Source organism: Megachile rotundata, unplaced genomic scaffold, assembly GCF_050947335.1.
Source record: "Megachile rotundata isolate GNS110a unplaced genomic scaffold, iyMegRotu1 scaffold0132, whole genome shotgun sequence".
In the NCBI taxonomy this organism is placed as follows: Eukaryota; Metazoa; Arthropoda; class Insecta; order Hymenoptera; family Megachilidae; genus Megachile; species Megachile rotundata.
Window position 1 is genome coordinate 365,001 of NW_027473429.1, and position 7,500 is coordinate 372,500.

Here is a 7,500-nt window from a genome sequence, read left to right on the forward strand (position 1 = left end):
CCTTATTATCTAATATTGCGTGCGCCAGTTGTGTCGGGTTCTTATCAAATAAGCGCTGGTGGCTAGCAAATGCGGCAGACCTGACAGCGGCATGATTAGTTTTAGATTTGTGCTTTGACTTGGGTTTCCTTCTGCTATTCTTCTTCTTATTGGGGCGTTTTCGATTTTCAGGTCCGGAGTTTCCAGAAGTGGGCAATGGCCCGGCAAGGCTACTAATTATGGAAGATATTAAGGGGTCAAATTCATCAAAACTGTTGCATTCGGAGAGCTGAAGAAGGAGGTGCTGCACGCGTTCGGAACAGGATGGAATTAGTTCTTGCAGGTAGGTATAAATATCCTGGTGCTTGATAAGCGCACAGACACTACCGGAGGCATCGGGCGCGGTGATGTTGACGTTGGAATCTAATTCGGCAGGTGAAGAAGGCGGCGTAGGAGCCGGAGTTGAAACTGTGTTTTCGGGTGTGCCAGAGTATGGGGGATCAGAACATGTGATTGCAGGAGAAGAAGAGCTGGTGGACGAAACTATTTCAGAAAGAATGGTTTGATAGGATTGATTTTGACGCCGTTTCTTGATGCCATCCGCTGTGCGGCCGGGATGCAGAGCAGCCAGGCGCACGTTAATCTCCTTCTGTGGTAAGCCTGCGGGGAGCTGGGACTCTAATCGAGCTAGTTGTTTTTCCTCAGCAGGGGTCCATCTAGCCCTCGAAGATGCGGCTCTTTCCTCGGTTAATTGTACATCACGCGCGTTGTAATCCTCCGTGTGAGAATGTTTCATATGTTGGCGGAGACCAGCGTACTTAGGGTATGTGTTTCCACATACCTGGCAGGTGTACGTGCCATCACTGTTTGGAGGAGGTTGGTTACAACGGCGAATATGCTGCTTACGGAGCGCTAGGGTCCTCGCGGATAAATCAATTTTGCAGGAGGGACACTTCGAGCAATCTGAATCCGAATGTAAATCGACGGAAAATCCTTGGGACATCGCCGAGTCGTCAACAGGAAGGCAATCGGGCATCCGAGGCTTCGTTTGGGTTTTAGGAGCAATTGGGGTTTGGAGCAAAGCTCCGAGGCATCGCAGGGCTGCTAACCCGGGGACACCTCCGACGTAATGTCGTTGGGCTTGCGCCCGTTCGCCGCACGCCGTTTAGCCGTGACTGGGACTGCGATGGTGACGTGAGTCACCCAAACAGCCAACCAGTCACGTTACCGGCAGGTACCACTAGGAGGTAGGTCGTGCGACTTGGATGGGAGAGGCTGAAGGACCTAACGAGAGGTCTGAGTTACGCATTGCCATCCCTGCAACCATGACTCACGCAAGCGACGGAGTTTTTCCCCCGGCGAACCGAAGGAGAAACTCGGAGCGATTTACGCTTAAGAGAGTCATAGTTACTCCCGCCGTTTACCCGCGCTTAATTGAATTTCTTCACGTTGACATTCAGAGCACTGGGCAGAAATCACATTGCGTCATCACCCTTGAGGGCCATCGCAATGCTTTGTTTTAATTAGACAGTCGGATTCCCCTAGTCCGTGCCAGTTCTGAGCTAAGCGTTGAATGGCGGCCGAAGAGGCGAAAAGGACGGCCGAAGCCGTCACAAGAAGCCTCGCAGCAAGGAAGATCCGTTGGCGGCCAAGGCACGGGACCGAGCTCGGATTCCGGGACGCGACGCGAAGTCGCCAACCGTTCACCTCGCCCAGGCCCGGCACGTCAGCCTGGCCAACTTCCCGACCAAGCCCGACACGCCCCGCTCCTCAGAGCCAATCCTTATTCCGAAGTTACGGATCCAATTTGCCGACTTCCCTTACCTACATTAATCTATCGACTAGAGGCTCTTCACCTTGGAGACCTGCTGCGGATATGGGTACGAACCGGCGCGATACCTCCACGTGGCCCTCTCCTGGATTTTCAAGGTCCGAGGGGAAGATCCAGACACCGCCGCAACTGCGGTGCTCTTCGCGTTCCAAACCCTATCTCCCTGCTAGAGGTTTCCAGGGAACTCGAACGCTTATACAGAAAAGAAAACTCTTCCCAGATCTCCCGACGGCGTCTCCAGGTCATTTTGGGTTACCCCGACGAACACTCTTACGAGGGCCCGATTGGTATGCGGTTCCGCTGCCGGGTTCCGGAATAGGAACCGGATTCCCTTTCGCCCGATGGGTGTGTTTCTTCCCAAATCACGCAAAATTATATAAACAACGACGCATCTGCGACGCAACGACGACACGACTTGCGTTCGATAGTTTGTAAGATTTAACCAAGCAAAAAATAGAAAAAAAATCGCTTTCAGGCGTTCGACAACGTCGCATCACGTCGAACGTGAAGTATCCATCGATCCGAACCGCGATCATTTTTTTTCAGCGTTCAACGTTTTTGTCAATTTATCAATAAAAATGATCATGTTCGAGCGGTGGATTAGGACACAAACACGAAACGACGGCGACGTAAATTGTTATTTAACTGCAATTTTTTTCTCTTTTTAACATTTTTTGCCTTTTGCGCGCGTACGTGCGTGCGAGCGTACGTATGTTTGTCATTTGCGTTCGAAAAGCGTGAATTTTAGGACACCTCATCAACATTAGATTTCTCTTAGGGCTTAGGATCGACTGACTCGTGTGCAACGGCTGTTCACACGAAACCCTTCTCCACGTCAGTCCTCCAGGTCCTCGCTGGAGTATTTGCTACTACCACCAAGATCTGCACCGACGGCGGCTCCAGGCAGGCTCACGCCCAGACCCTTCTGCGCACACCGCCGCGACCCTCCTACTCGTCAAGGCTTCATGGAGAACGGGAACTAAATCCCGTTCCTGCGCACTTGCCGTTGACGGCGGAGTATAGGCGCGACGCTTCAGCGCCATCCATTTTCAGGGCTAGTTGCTTCGGCAGGTGAGTTGTTACACACTCCTTAGCGGATTCCGACTTCCATGGCCACCGTCCTGCTGTCTTAAGCAACCAACGCCTTTCATGGTATCCCATAAGCGTCGACTTAGGCGCCTTAACTCTGCGTTTGGTTCATCCCACAGCGCCAGTTCTGCTTACCAAAATTGGCCCACTTGGCACTCTGATCCAAGAAAAATTTTATCAATTTATATCTCGTGGCTTCATGAAAATTCAAGCAAGCCAGAGATCTCACCCATTTAAAGTTTGAGAATAGGTTGAGGTCGTTTCGGCCCCAAGGCCTCTAATCATTCGCTTTACCAGATGAGACTCGTTATGCGTTCGAGTCGAGTGCCAGCTATCCTGAGGGAAACTTCGGAGGGAACCAGCTACTAGATGGTTCGATTAGTCTTTCGCCCCTATACCCAGTTCCGACGATCGATTTGCACGTCAGAATCGCTACGGACCTCCATCAGGGTTTCCCCTGACTTCGTCCTGACCAGGCATAGTTCACCATCTTTCGGGTCCCAACGTGTACGCTCTAGGTGCGCCTCTTCTCGCAATGAGAACGAGACGCCCCGGGAGTGCGAGGCCTAATCGTAACGAGGCCCATCCTCCCTTAGTCGACTTCACGGACGACTTTCACTTTCATTTCGCCTTTAGGTTTATCAAATCCCAATGACTCGCGTACATGTTAGACTCCTTGGTCCGTGTTTCAAGACGGGTCCCGAGAGTACCCAAAGCAATAGCGTCGCCGACCGGTAATTCAAAGTTTGGCCAGTCCAAGGACTCCGCCTGCCAACAGCCCGCCAGGCCCGGTTACGGCGCTAAGTCCGTACATCCGGTATCTAGACTGGAACGAGCTTGCGGCGGTCCTGGACGCAGTGCGTTCGAGAATTTTGCGGCCCGATACCGTCTGAGTACCGTCGCGCAGTCGGCCGGGCATCCAAGGGGCTGTCATCGTACGCTAAAAGCGACGGACAGTCTTCGCCTCGGGCCTTAGACCGACACGCAACGGGTCGCGACGTTCTACTAGGGGAGAAGTGCACGACTACATAGCCGGAACATTCGCCGCGGGTGGTGTGCCCACGCCGATGGGAAACCCGCCGTAACGGGACCATCCGGGGCACTATCGCACCAACACGGGAGCCAGCTTCGTTGACGATGAATCTCCCCATTCGATCTTTTGGGTTTCTCGGGTTTACCCCTGAACGGTTTCACGTACTCTTGAACTCTCTCTTCAAAGTTCTTTTCAACTTTCCCTCACGGTACTTGTTCGCTATCGGTCTCGTGGTCATATTTAGCCTTAGATGGAGTTTACCACCCACTTAGGGCTGCACTCTCAAGCAACCCGACTCTAAGGAGAGATCCACCCGAGACGCGTACCGGTCGCTACGGGCCTGGCACCCTCTATGGGTAAGTGGCCCCATTCAAGATGGACTTGGACGCGATTCGATGTCTCGGGATAAACGGATCCTCCTGAACACTACATTTCCCAGCGGCGTTAACCGCGGGATTCAGTGCTGGGCTCATTCCTGTTCGCTCGCCGCTACTAAGGAAATCCTTGTTAGTTTCTTTTCCTCCGCTTATTAATATGCTTAAATTCAGCGGGTAATCTCGCCTGCTCTGAGGTCGTCGAAATTTTATTATTTCTTTTCAAAGTTATACCACAAACTGTACGCTCTTTTCGGGGTTTCGACACGTAATACGAAAGGTATATTAATACCAACGACGCACAGGGATTATGTCGTTCGATTTTTTCCTTGTATCGTTCGATAACCAACTATTTTTCTCTTTTCGGATCAACACAATATCGTCGACTACTCGAAGGTACGTACGAGCCAAAATGAAAGCTCGGTGTCTCCTCTCTCTTTTGTTCGACAAAAGAAAAAAGGCACTTAAAACGCCGCATATTCGGGCAGGCGGGACAACGACAAAAAAAAAAACGACGACGACGACGTCCGGTTGTTCTCGACTCGCGTCGGAGTATATATGTATATATTATAATCGGATATATCTTTTTATCTATCCAGGGCGCGTTAAAACAAACGACGAGGAGAGACTACGACAACGAGGAGATAAAGGTCGGACCTTTTCTTCTTACCCTCGGCGCGCTCTCGCACACGATCGTTTCATGTTTCTTTTGTCCCCTAAAGGATACATATACCGTTACAACATATTTACGTTCGAATATACACTCGACGGTCGATAAACCGTAAAGACGCATCGTCCGATACGTTTTTTCTTTTGCTGTCGCGTTCCGACGCAAAATCCCAAGAAAAGGGCGAGAATGCCAGAGACAGCCATGTAAACCATCGGTGACTTATCATGGTCCAGAGAATAAAGGGTTAAAGGAAAAAAAAATCCCATTTTTAACGTGCGTGGTACACCTTCGTCGTGTATATATCGTTCGATGAAACCACGAGCGCACAAAAGGAGGAACAAAAGCGTTTCGAGATCGATCTTCGGTGTAAATGTCATTGTTCATTTGCGTTCGACCGTTGTTCGATAAAAGAAATTTAACACACGAACAACAATGAAGGGAGACTCTCGCAAGACGATCACCAAATAAGCGTTTATCGTTCGATCGGTCCGGGTTTTTCAACGTCCGTCCGGCACAATTATGCACTTCGAGGACTGGACGACCGGAACCCGTATTGGGATCGCGCGGTCTTCCGCTTCTAATCAACGACAACGAAGCGATCTGCGCTTGTAAATGTTAAAAAAACGTGGCGAAGCTACGATCTCGTAATAATTTAACCGTGAAAGAGCTTCCGTCGCACGTTTATTTTTAACTTTTCTCCTCGTTGTATAAACTTTCGCACCGTCGAAAAAAAAATTCGACAATCATTTCAGACAACGTCGGGAGCGCGGAGAAACGCCGTAAACACGCTCTACTCTCGGCTTGCTTCCTTCAAATTGGTGTCTAACAATTCTCTCGCAGGGCGAAGAATCATTTTCTCTCTCGTCTAAATATCCTTCTGTAGTTAGGTGTTTTCGACTCGGGAGCGCTCTTTCACGGGCGGTCGTATATGGTCTCTTTTAGGGGTTTAACTAGAAACCACGACTCACGCAAGCCGAGATAAGCGCATTCCGCCGAGAAGATCCTAAAAACTAAGAATTGCGAGATATACGAAAATGTTCTTCTGTCGCCTGTGAAAAAAATGAACACTAGCAAAGAGAGGGCGAGACACGAACGTTCCATTTAACATTCTCCGCGTCAAACGCCGACGAAATGTCCAACCATCGCTCGTACGTTTTCGCCAATTTCGCAAGTTGTTCTCTCTCTCGCGTTCGACCATCGGATCCCGCTCCGAAACGTTCGACTTTTCGGCGTTTAACAGTTTCGTTTTATCTAGTCGAACGACGAGCGGTACCGAAAAAAATTTAACAATGAAGAGAAAACCTTTTGCTGCTAAAGGCAAACGCAAGCAGTCTTTAGTTATATAAACGACCCTCAGCCAGGCGTGGTCCAGGAATTGTATCCGTGGACCGCAATGTGCGTTCGAAATGTCGATGTTCATGTGTCCTGCAGTTCACACGTTGACGCGCAATTAGCTGCGTTCTTCATCGACCCACGAGCCAAGTGATCCACCGTTCAGGGTAATCGTATAAAAATTTTTGTTCATATTTAACAACTCAGCGTCTGAAAACCAGTATGTACGTGATTTATTTAACCTGGTTTATAAATTCGTTCGATTGTCCATAGAATACTAACTCCAATCCAAGCGCAAGATCGAGTATCGGTATTCGGACGTCGTCCCGTCATAGCTCTGTTCACAGATTTACCCGAGCTGATTGATGATTAAGACGACACGATAACGTCCATGGACGGGTAAAGGACCGTATAAAACTACAGAACCGCCGATGAAACGACGCTCTGTGACGCATTTCTCTTCGTGCGGCGAGTTTTCAGTCCGTTCCGGGTGGTAAAGTCATTCAAAAACCGTGGAAAATACGAAACGCGCTGTCGCGCGTAACACAGAGTCTCCTGCTCGCTGCTTACATATATTGGACGTCTTGGCGGTATCGCGAGATTCGATACGGACACTCCATGGCCGGCGTCAGATCGGTCTACCAACGAAGGAGACTACGCTATCGTTTTCGCTTCTCAGCCGGTCCGTAAAGCGATACGTTACCATATCGTCCGTCGTAAGCAGGCGGACTCTCGTGAAGTTGCGACTTCGTTCGTCGAAGCGGTTTCGTGGTTCGATTTCCATCGGTTACCCGGACACCCCCCGCGTGAAAGCCTCCGTGTCACACTCTAAATTTCGTTTCTCGTTTAACACGAAATAGAGAGAGGCTAAAAGGGGGTGTTCCCTTTGTCCAAAGACAAAATTTATAGAGAGAAAGAAAATAAAATGAGAGTCTCTCACGAAGCGGGCGAAAAAAAAAAAACAAGAAATTTAACAATTTTTTTTCGCAAACCCATGCATTTCGTTACCAAACGTCCCAAAATATTTCTTTATATTCTCTCTCGTGTTTTCACACGGGGTCGAGAGAGTACGCAACACGAATCAAGAATAAAAATTATAGAAAGGAAAGTCCGATAAGAATATTTCGAGATTCTTATAACCTTCACCTCTTCCTTACTTCTCCGAAATCTCTCCGCTTTCCTGGCGCGTATC

The 7,500-nt window shown here is 49.4% G+C and overlaps 1 non-coding gene and 1 pseudogene across 1 annotated transcript; both read right to left on the minus strand.

Annotated features, from left to right (window-relative positions):
* LOC143266287 (large subunit ribosomal RNA) overlaps positions 1 to 4,507 on the minus strand; it is an 8,329-nt pseudogene extending 3,822 nt beyond the window's left edge.
* A 1,816-nt stretch (positions 4,508 to 6,323) lies between these two features.
* LOC143266276 (5.8S ribosomal RNA) lies at positions 6,324 to 6,478 on the minus strand. Its single transcript, XR_013041325.1, has one exon. It is a non-coding gene; the product is annotated as a 5.8S ribosomal RNA (ribosomal RNA).
* Positions 6,479 to 7,500: the final 1,022 nt, after the last annotated feature.